Source organism: Lasioglossum baleicum, chromosome 11, assembly GCF_051020765.1.
Source record: "Lasioglossum baleicum chromosome 11, iyLasBale1, whole genome shotgun sequence".
NCBI classification, from domain to species: domain Eukaryota; kingdom Metazoa; phylum Arthropoda; class Insecta; order Hymenoptera; family Halictidae; genus Lasioglossum; species Lasioglossum baleicum.
Window position 1 is genome coordinate 5,186,289 of NC_134939.1, and position 9,062 is coordinate 5,195,350.

Below are 9,062 nucleotides of genomic sequence, written 5' to 3' on the forward strand. Positions count from 1 at the left end.
GAGCTGCTGTCGTTGCTACTTTGGGGTAGGTCGCGGGTACACGGTCGCGCCGCGCCGCCTTGTGATTTAAGATACGCCCCGGAAAAGGAGAAAGGAACCCGTAAGAGAGGGTTATTTTACCGGCAAAACTCCCCGGCAGTTTATGTTTCACTTTCTTCTTTGTTCGCCGGGATATAAGGTTTTTGCGTTTCCGCGGAAGTTCCCCGTTGTCGATTCGCCATCCGATGCAAATTATATTTTCTATGGGACAGAACGCGTTCCGTGAACGATGCTTCACAATATAAATGCCACTGAACGGTTTATTACGAGAAGTAACGCTTTATGTGCCTGTATCTTTTCCTCTTTTTCGGGGGAGCAGAGTGCACAAGGTGGGGGTGGCTGAATTTTTTGTCGACGTCGCTCGGGAAATGCAAGAATTGATAGTCTTTTAAGCGTTACGTACGGACTGAGTCGAGTCGAGAAGAGCCGTCAAGGGACTCTTTAAGCGCCGTCCACAACGAGATTAGATATTGCAAATGGACGTGGCTTATCTCGGACGAAACGGCTGGCTGGACCTCAGCCCCGGTCACGATAAGGCCGACTCCGGGTGGATTTCTCGCCCTCTTTTACGGTTCGACAGCCGTTTGCATTTGCATTTTTCGCAAATTTTCCACACCCTACGCGAGTTTCGGCACGCCGCTTGACGAAGTGATTACGACCCGCTCGTGCTTCATCTTATCCACATTCCTCGATAAAAATCAGCTTCACTTTTTGCACTCGGTGCAGTACGGTTACCAAAAAGTTATGTAACTCTGTTAATAATCATTCTTTAGTAAACCTTATCCATACTTTGTGTGAATTTGTAACATTTCTTACTGGTTCTAAATAATTAATATGTTTCATATATTTTTTTGTTAATCATGGACGACAAAAATAAGCTTATTGTTAGTTTAACACTTACGTTAATATCTCCAGTTACGTTGACACTTTTTTAGTGCAATTGTAGGTTCGCGTTTATAATATATTTATATTTATTTAAGTTTGATACATCTTCTTGTTAATCATTAACGAAACGAATAAGCTTATTGTTAGTTTAACACTTACGTTAATATCTCTATTTACGTTGACACTTTTTTAGTGCAATTGTAGGTTCGTTTATAATATATTTATATTTATTTAAGTTTGGTATGTCTTCTTGTTAATCATGAACGAAACGAATAAGCTTATTGTTAGTTTATCACTTACGTTAATACCTCCATTTACGTTGACACTTTTTTAGTACAATTGTAGGTTCATTTATAATTATCCAAAACAGTAGAAATGTACAGCGGCTTTGCCATTTTTTAACCAGAACAAACAAGAAATTCTAAAGACTAGTATAAAAATTTACCTTATCTTTTATATTTTCAAAGTATGAATTTACAAAATTAATCGTTTCTCTTCCATCATATCGACATTTTACTGTATCAATTTGACACCAAGAGAGAAATCAAGTTGGAAAAATAAGGAATGGGTGAGAATGTATGAAAAGTGCACCATGAACAAAATTTTTTAATGATAAATGTTCTCTACTATATTCCTAAAATAATATACAATTCCATATGTGAGACATAATCATTTTTCCAATTAATTAAATTCTGTTTCGCACGACGATGCTGATCTGAATTTCAAGTAACTTTCAGATATAATAAAATTAGCAAATTCATGCACCTACACACGAGCAGATGTGGAAAAATTCTACGACACTTACTAACCCCTTGCTTGCGTCGGGAAGGGTAAAATTTGTATTTTGTATTCCGTGCAGATCCATGATAGACCGTGACACGCTTTTAACAGTCACCATGTAGAATATTTAAAGTCAACAGGGAAGTCTGACTACGTGTGCAATTTGTAATGATGTGAGTCATAATTTACCAAAGAATTTACGCCCGACAAAGTTTACCATATTACTTGTATATGTTTATTGTTGAAATCCATTTATTCGGTATATACTAAACATACTTTGCATAAGAAATGATTGTATAGATATCTTTAGTGGGGCACATATTACACAACACAGGAGCTGCACAAAGTCTAAATAAAATCAATTTTGTTATTTTTATAAAACCGGTTAAAATCACCGGTTCCAGATTTTCTATTTCACGATTATTGATACAATAAAAATACTGTCATAAGAAATGATTGTACAGATATCTTTAGTGGAGCACATATTACAATAGGAGCTGCACAAAGTCTAAATAAAATCAATCTTGTCATTTTTATAAGGGAACATGTACCAGTTACTTTTAAGGCTCGGTAGGTTTAGTGTTAAAGCTAAGTACCTGCTAGTATGTGATATAATAATGCAATAACTAGACTGCGGATTTTTATGTTAATAATTTTAATAAGTTGCGAATAATAGATTCGATTTCTTAAAACCATTTGACATTTTCACGTTTTTATTTTCATTTTTTTCATAAATTCCTAAAATTTGCAATCTAGAAATAATTATATTGCAAACGAGATTAATTGTTTTACAAGTTTGGAATCATTGAAATTTCACTCTCCAATTACAAATCACTTTATTCTACATTATCGAATAAACATGGAGATTTTCTTCATCATTAACTCTATTAAAAATTGTAAATCAATAACATTCTGTTTTCCTTTTCGTTTTTTGAATTTCCATATGTAATTTCTGTAATGCCTGCGAAGAAATTAAATTCCGACTGAAATTACAGAAAAATTTAACCGATCTAGTTCAAAGCGAAGTAAAAATTCAAGAAAATCAAAGCTCCTCCCTGAAAGAAATAAATCGTGAGCCGCATTTGGGGTGTGAACAGGACATAGGGAGTTTTTCTCACGCGCCGAAGATAATCGTGGCAGTTCCATCCCTCACACGGACCGAGATAAAGCGAGTCTTTAACGAGCACTTAACTGTCTCTAGCCAATAGAAGAAAACTTCGTTTAACACTCTCGAACCAGTGACACCTCTCGTCTAGCTTTTGATAAATTGAATGCGATTAGACAATAGGGTTACTTTATCATCTTCGGTGTCCGATGATCTTCAGGTTAGATTTAACTGAACTTGTTGAAGCTCGAACAGGCCACGGGTTTCGTTTCGAGGTTGCCCGGGGTTTACAGATTGTTGATACCAACAACAGAAGTAGATAAGTACACGCACCACGAGGCAAAATCTTCGGAGTGGCATGCGTTTGGCGTTGACTGGTTCAGCTGAAGGCCTGAAATGTAATATATAGACACAGTACGCCGTAAATTCACAGACCGAGGCCCGGCTAATAGTGCTACAGCCATACAATGTTATTAATCACGCGAACGAGCTGCCGAGGGTCTTGCGAACTTAATTAATTAAATAATATAATAGCTAGAGAAACTAGGGAGCGACTCCTCCCGTTCACTCTGCCTTCTCTGGACTTCCACTTTCCCACCCCTTTAACTCGGCATGTCCTTATTCAATCGTCTAGCATTCGTCCTCTTTGTCTCTCCAGTATCAGAAACGTCCATCAGCAGCAGCATCCCCGAGGCGCTGTTTCTCTTCGCTGTCCAAACCTCGCGGCAAACGCACGAGATATCGCCGGTATGCAGCTGTAATTGCGTAATTTCTCCCCGTGTATGCTTGTACATGCCGGATCGGGTGTGTTTATGTTTCGGGGGTTATTGTCTGCCATTCCTCCGTCGGAATAAAGACACCGGCGATTAGGGGTGGACCGTAGTGGTAACAATTCCCGCTGCTCGATCGAATCCTCTGAAAATGTTTCGCCATAGCCTCGGACATTAGATTTTATTTTCTGTTGTTTTTATCTTAGGGGGTATTAGGAAATGGCTCTTTGTATCTCTTACCAGGAAATCTGTGTGTGTTCCGAAGAAATGGATTTTGGAGAAAATCATTTTTAGATTTAAACATTAAGTTGTCCCAAAAGTTTCTTTCGCAGTTTTAATGTTGTTACATCACACGAGTATATAGAAACAACGTGATCATCTGTTTATTAACTTTTCATTGCTTGGTAATAAAACAGACTGGGTTAACCTAACCTAATACTTGTGTGATGTAACAATATTAAATGTACGCATTGCGAAAGAAACTGTCGGGACAACCTAATAGAAATTAGTGAATGCCTATTCGTCGAATTGTTACTCGAAAATTAACACTAACCCTTAAAAGTAACTAGTACATGTTCGCTTATAAAAATGGCAAGATTGATTTTATTTAGACTTTGTGCAGCTCCTATTGTAATACGTGCACTACTAAAGATATCTACACAATCGTTTCTTATGAAATCAGTTTTATTATTTTTCTAATTGTGAAATAAAAAACATGGTACCGGTCTCTTTTTGACCGGTTTTTTCGTTTTATGGATATGAATTTGATATAATATCTCATACAATACTTAAATGTTTAGTAATTGATTAGATACCAGCATATTTAATCATGTAAACCATATTTTTAATAATTTTTAATTGTACAGCAATTTTTAGTGATGATTCTGAGTCACCACTCGAATGCTAAGGGTTAATTGCATGCAATTACATTTTTGACTCACACCGATATTTCACTAATACAGTTTTATTTCAATATAAGACGATGGCCCAAGACCGGCTGTCAATAGCGTTTTTAATGATTGAGCTGTGTAAACGAAGCTCAATACTTTTCTTTTAAATAATCATTTAGAAAAAAGTTGTTAGATTATAGTAACCCCAACAGTTCGCCAAATTGCGAATGAAATTTATAAAACATTTAATTGATCTCATCGTTTTCAAAAGTACTGAACATCTATAAAGCAGAATCAATGATTGAAGGATAAATTTCTACTTCAATCGTTAATTGCGATTAACGATTACATTCCTTTCAATTGTAATCGTCAATCGGATAATTGATAAAAGATTAACTGCTGAAACTTCGAAATGAAATACGGAATCAAAACTGTATGCATACTGAAAAGATGTAAACTGAGTATTTGTTGAGATATATTTCTGTCAATTCTCCATCTCCGCTCACTGTCTCTATCTCCCTCCTTATTGCAATTTATGGATAGACCGTATGGCGATTAACTTCATCGATCGATTGAATCAATCGCCGATTTTCCAATGATTACTTTTTTAATCGTACACATTAATCCATCAATCTTAATTAAAATTTGAATCGCTTAATGCCCAACTCTGCTATAAAATGATATACAGTTGAAAAAAGGCCGATACAAGACAGTTGATCTTTTTATGTGACGCGGGGTGAGCAGCCACAGACGTCAACAGTAATCATAAGCAAAATTTGAGAGGATTAAAGGGTTCTATTTCTGCGGTGAAATCAGTCCAAGCCACAAAAGCATGAAGCGTCTCCATCCAGTAATGACCGGCATTCGTATTCTCAATGAGGCAATCTACTGATTACAGCAGCTCGCTGATAAAACTGATAAAACCGAACAGGATTGCGGCGCGACCGAAATCAGAGCATGGAGAAGCAGAACACGCGCGCGACTGTTATCCGGGCAGCTGGTCCGCGACAAGAACTGATTGTGAGAGAGCTCCTCGGAGCCGTAAAACCACCGCGAATCTTCGTCCTGCGGAACGATCATTTATAATTACAAGCAGCCGGACGCGCGATCTCCTCCCCCCTGGCTACCACGAAACTCCCGAACACTAGAAACACCAGAACACGATTGCAATGGCAAACGAGAGAGGGGGGGGGGACGACCGGAGAAACTCCTGCGTCATAATTTACGAAGCTAACGTAAGCTTCGACTTATCACCGAAACATGCAACTGGCCGGATGCAACCGATCGATAGTCTGCCCGATAACCTTGGTCCTGGCTTACGGAAAGAGTTTCGTGTCCCTTCTTCTCGCCCCCTGGTCATTGCTTTATCAGTGGATGCTCGTTTGGCGCCGGCGGTATGCATCATTAAGCTTCCAGCGTGCCGTAACGCCGACGAAGCTTACTTGCGCGGAGTTCATGCACACATACGGGCGTGTACATAGACGCTCCCGAGACCCATACACAAGCTTCCTCTTACCGCCCACCCTCTTTATTTCATCCTTCACCCTTCCCTACCTGTCTCTTTCCTCGTCCCTCTCACGGATAAACGAACGAAAAGACACACGGACAAGCGAACACGAGGGTGATCCGGACCTTCACACCGACTCGCACGTTTCGTCCACCCTTTCAGCCTCCTCTCCACCCTCGAGCTTCAACCCAATTCCCCTTAACGCTAATTTATCTTAATTACATTCTACGCGCGTTGGCTGGCGGGGCCGCGTGTGGGTGGCACTCCGCGTGCCCCGATCTACGAGAATGTGTGCACACGAAGTTTATGCACGACGCCGTTAGTCGAATCTATGAGGGTGTGGGTATCCCTCTGTCTTCCTCTCCCTCTCTCTCTCTATCTCTCTCTCTCTGTCTGTGTGTGTCCGTGCGGACGCGTTTGTAATTGCATGCCGACGTTATATGGGTTTTCTGGATTTTACCCCGCGCGCGTCGCGCGTCCCTATGTCCGCGCGAACGTCCGACATCGACGAATCTCGCGCGCGTCAAAGTTTAAGCGTAATTTCGAATGCGGGCCCGGTTGATTTAACGATGCACGCCGGAAAGAATGAGCGCACCGTCCATCCACGAAACGAAGATCCATCGGACCCGCTCGGTTTCTTCGGCTCTAATGCGAGAAGCCTGTTTCTGGCGGAAGATCAAAATAGTAGAGTGCGAAATTTAGGAGCTGGAATTGGGGATGAGCAGCGTGCTTGCAATACCGAGTGGAATGAATAAAAATTTTACGAGAGCATAGGAACGAATGAATGTGTCTACAATATCGTGAGAAAACTCGTGTAAACAAGTACAGTTTGGATGATGAACGTGTGCCCGACCAAGAAATTAGAGCCACTCGCAATTTTTGACGTCTTTCGTATTCTTAGTGAACTTGAAACGCCTGGACGGAATGTATTGGGTTGGCAAGGTAAAGTAATTTAGGTATTTTAACCCTTGGCTGCATAGTGCATCATATCTGATACAGTTAACAAATCTGGTATATGTATAGTAAACTAAGAATGTGTTTTCTTACTATTCTACACATTTTATCTCGTTTGATAAAATGTTGTTTTAATTTTTAAAAATATTTTTTCCTTAAATAAAGGACAAAACTGACCTTCCAATTTTTTCATCCTAATTACAAAAATCATGCAGTGAAGGGTTAAGGTGAAATAGAGCCTAACTTTTTTATTCAAGCAATGAACTTTAATGAATAAGATATTTTCCCTTTTGTTCGATAACTTTTTGCCAAAAAGAATAAATGAGAAACTATGTTACTTATATTAAAGATCATCGCTTTTGAATAAAGAAATTCGGTTTAATATCACCTTGGAATACCGAAATTACTTTCTTGCCAACCCAATAATTACTTAATTACTATAATTATTTGATTTTATTGGCTATTAAGGTATTGCATACAAGCGATTATAATTTATATGCATTGTAGAAACGTAGAATATGCAACGTGTTTGAAATAACGGGTTGTTTGAGACGAATAAAAATTTTAGGAAAGGATAGGAATGAACAAAAGTGTGTATCATGATAGGGGAACTAATAAACTAGTACACAGGCAGGGCGCATTATTCAAATTCACACTATTAGAGTACTTGTGTTACAAATTAGATAATGTCAGTGGTTTTAGAGAGATACTTCGGTATTCTAAATTATTAACGGTATTCCAAATATATCGAATTTCCTCCGCACTGTTAAGGGGTCACCTGCATCAGATAAAAATGTATTCTCCAAAAGTGTTTTAATTCGATACTGCCTTCGATATATGTATGCTTAAAATATATTTCTGCAATACTAGGGCAATAGCACCTAATACATATATGGAACATGGACTTTTTAAGTTTGCCGAAAATAGAGACATCCTCTTCTCCAATGAAATCACCGTTAAAACGCGCCAAAATTAATATATTTTCATTGGACAGTTATTATTAATATACAAAGTTATTATACAAACGTACAAGAGTCTTAAGGTCGCGGTGAAATATATAAAACAAGTCATACTTTGTAGTTTGTAAAAGTGGTACTTATCATTTAGAAAATTTGTAAAAAAAATCTCACGTAACATGACAAATACAAAAAAATTTTGTTAGTGTAAAAATTCCATTTTTTAAAATTGCTTACCTTTGCAGCGAATCTCAGTAAAAATAATTTTTGGAAATTCCTTTTTGTTTAATGTAATTTAATCCTCCGGTGCTGTGGTAGAAGCTCGGAAATTCCACAGCATTTTTCAAGCTGATGATAATTTGATTATATTTCGAACAAATAAAGTTTTAATGGCGAAGTTTATTTTAATTAAATTGGCTTGAATGCTTCAACTCTGTAGAGATTCTACAAACTTTATTGTGCGAAGAAAGGTAAAAGTTTAGACTGAAGTGAAAATGTGTACATATTATCATTTGTATAGTACAGTCGAATATTATTACTAGACTACGGATCTTTATGCAAGATAAAAATGTTTTGCATTGATTGTGGGAAGCAGGAATAACATAAACATTGATTGTATCCCTCAACGACTTTGTTACATTAGAAGCAACATTACAACATTCTTGAATTTTTTAGATCTTCTACTCTTTTATATTTCACACAACCAATTTCTTCATAAATGCATAAAGATCCGCAGTCTAATTATTATATTTAACGACTTTTGGTCAATCTTTCGATGTGTGACGCCCTCACCGATTTTGATGAGTTTTGGATATGTCATAGAAATCAACATTTTGCACAACTTTTTCCGTTGCATGTTCGTGGCGGTCGTTACAAGTACACTTTATTCTCGTACAAGCTGTCACTCAGCGGTAATTATTGTCATTAAAATATAAAGGATCATATACAGGGTCACGAAGAGAAGGTATTACATCCTTCCCCTTTTTTTCTACCATCGTAACTTCTGACCGAATTCGAATTACTTCCCAATTATTGGTGTCATCGGAAAGAGCGTTCTTTAGTTTTATGAAGAGTCATGATGAGCACTCTAATAGTTTCGAGTCCTATGCAACAATTTCAAGCAATATGGCGTGCGAGAAGAGTCATTTGCGCCACTGCTTATTCTTTGCATTCCAG

General features: G+C 37.9%; 1 protein-coding gene across 3 annotated transcripts in view; it reads left to right on the forward strand.

Annotated features, from left to right (window-relative positions):
• The window catches only part of LOC143213335 (uncharacterized), a 74,066-nt gene that overhangs the window by 26,769 nt on the left and 38,235 nt on the right, over window positions 1–9,062 (forward strand). The gene's annotated exons all lie outside the window — the stretch shown is intronic.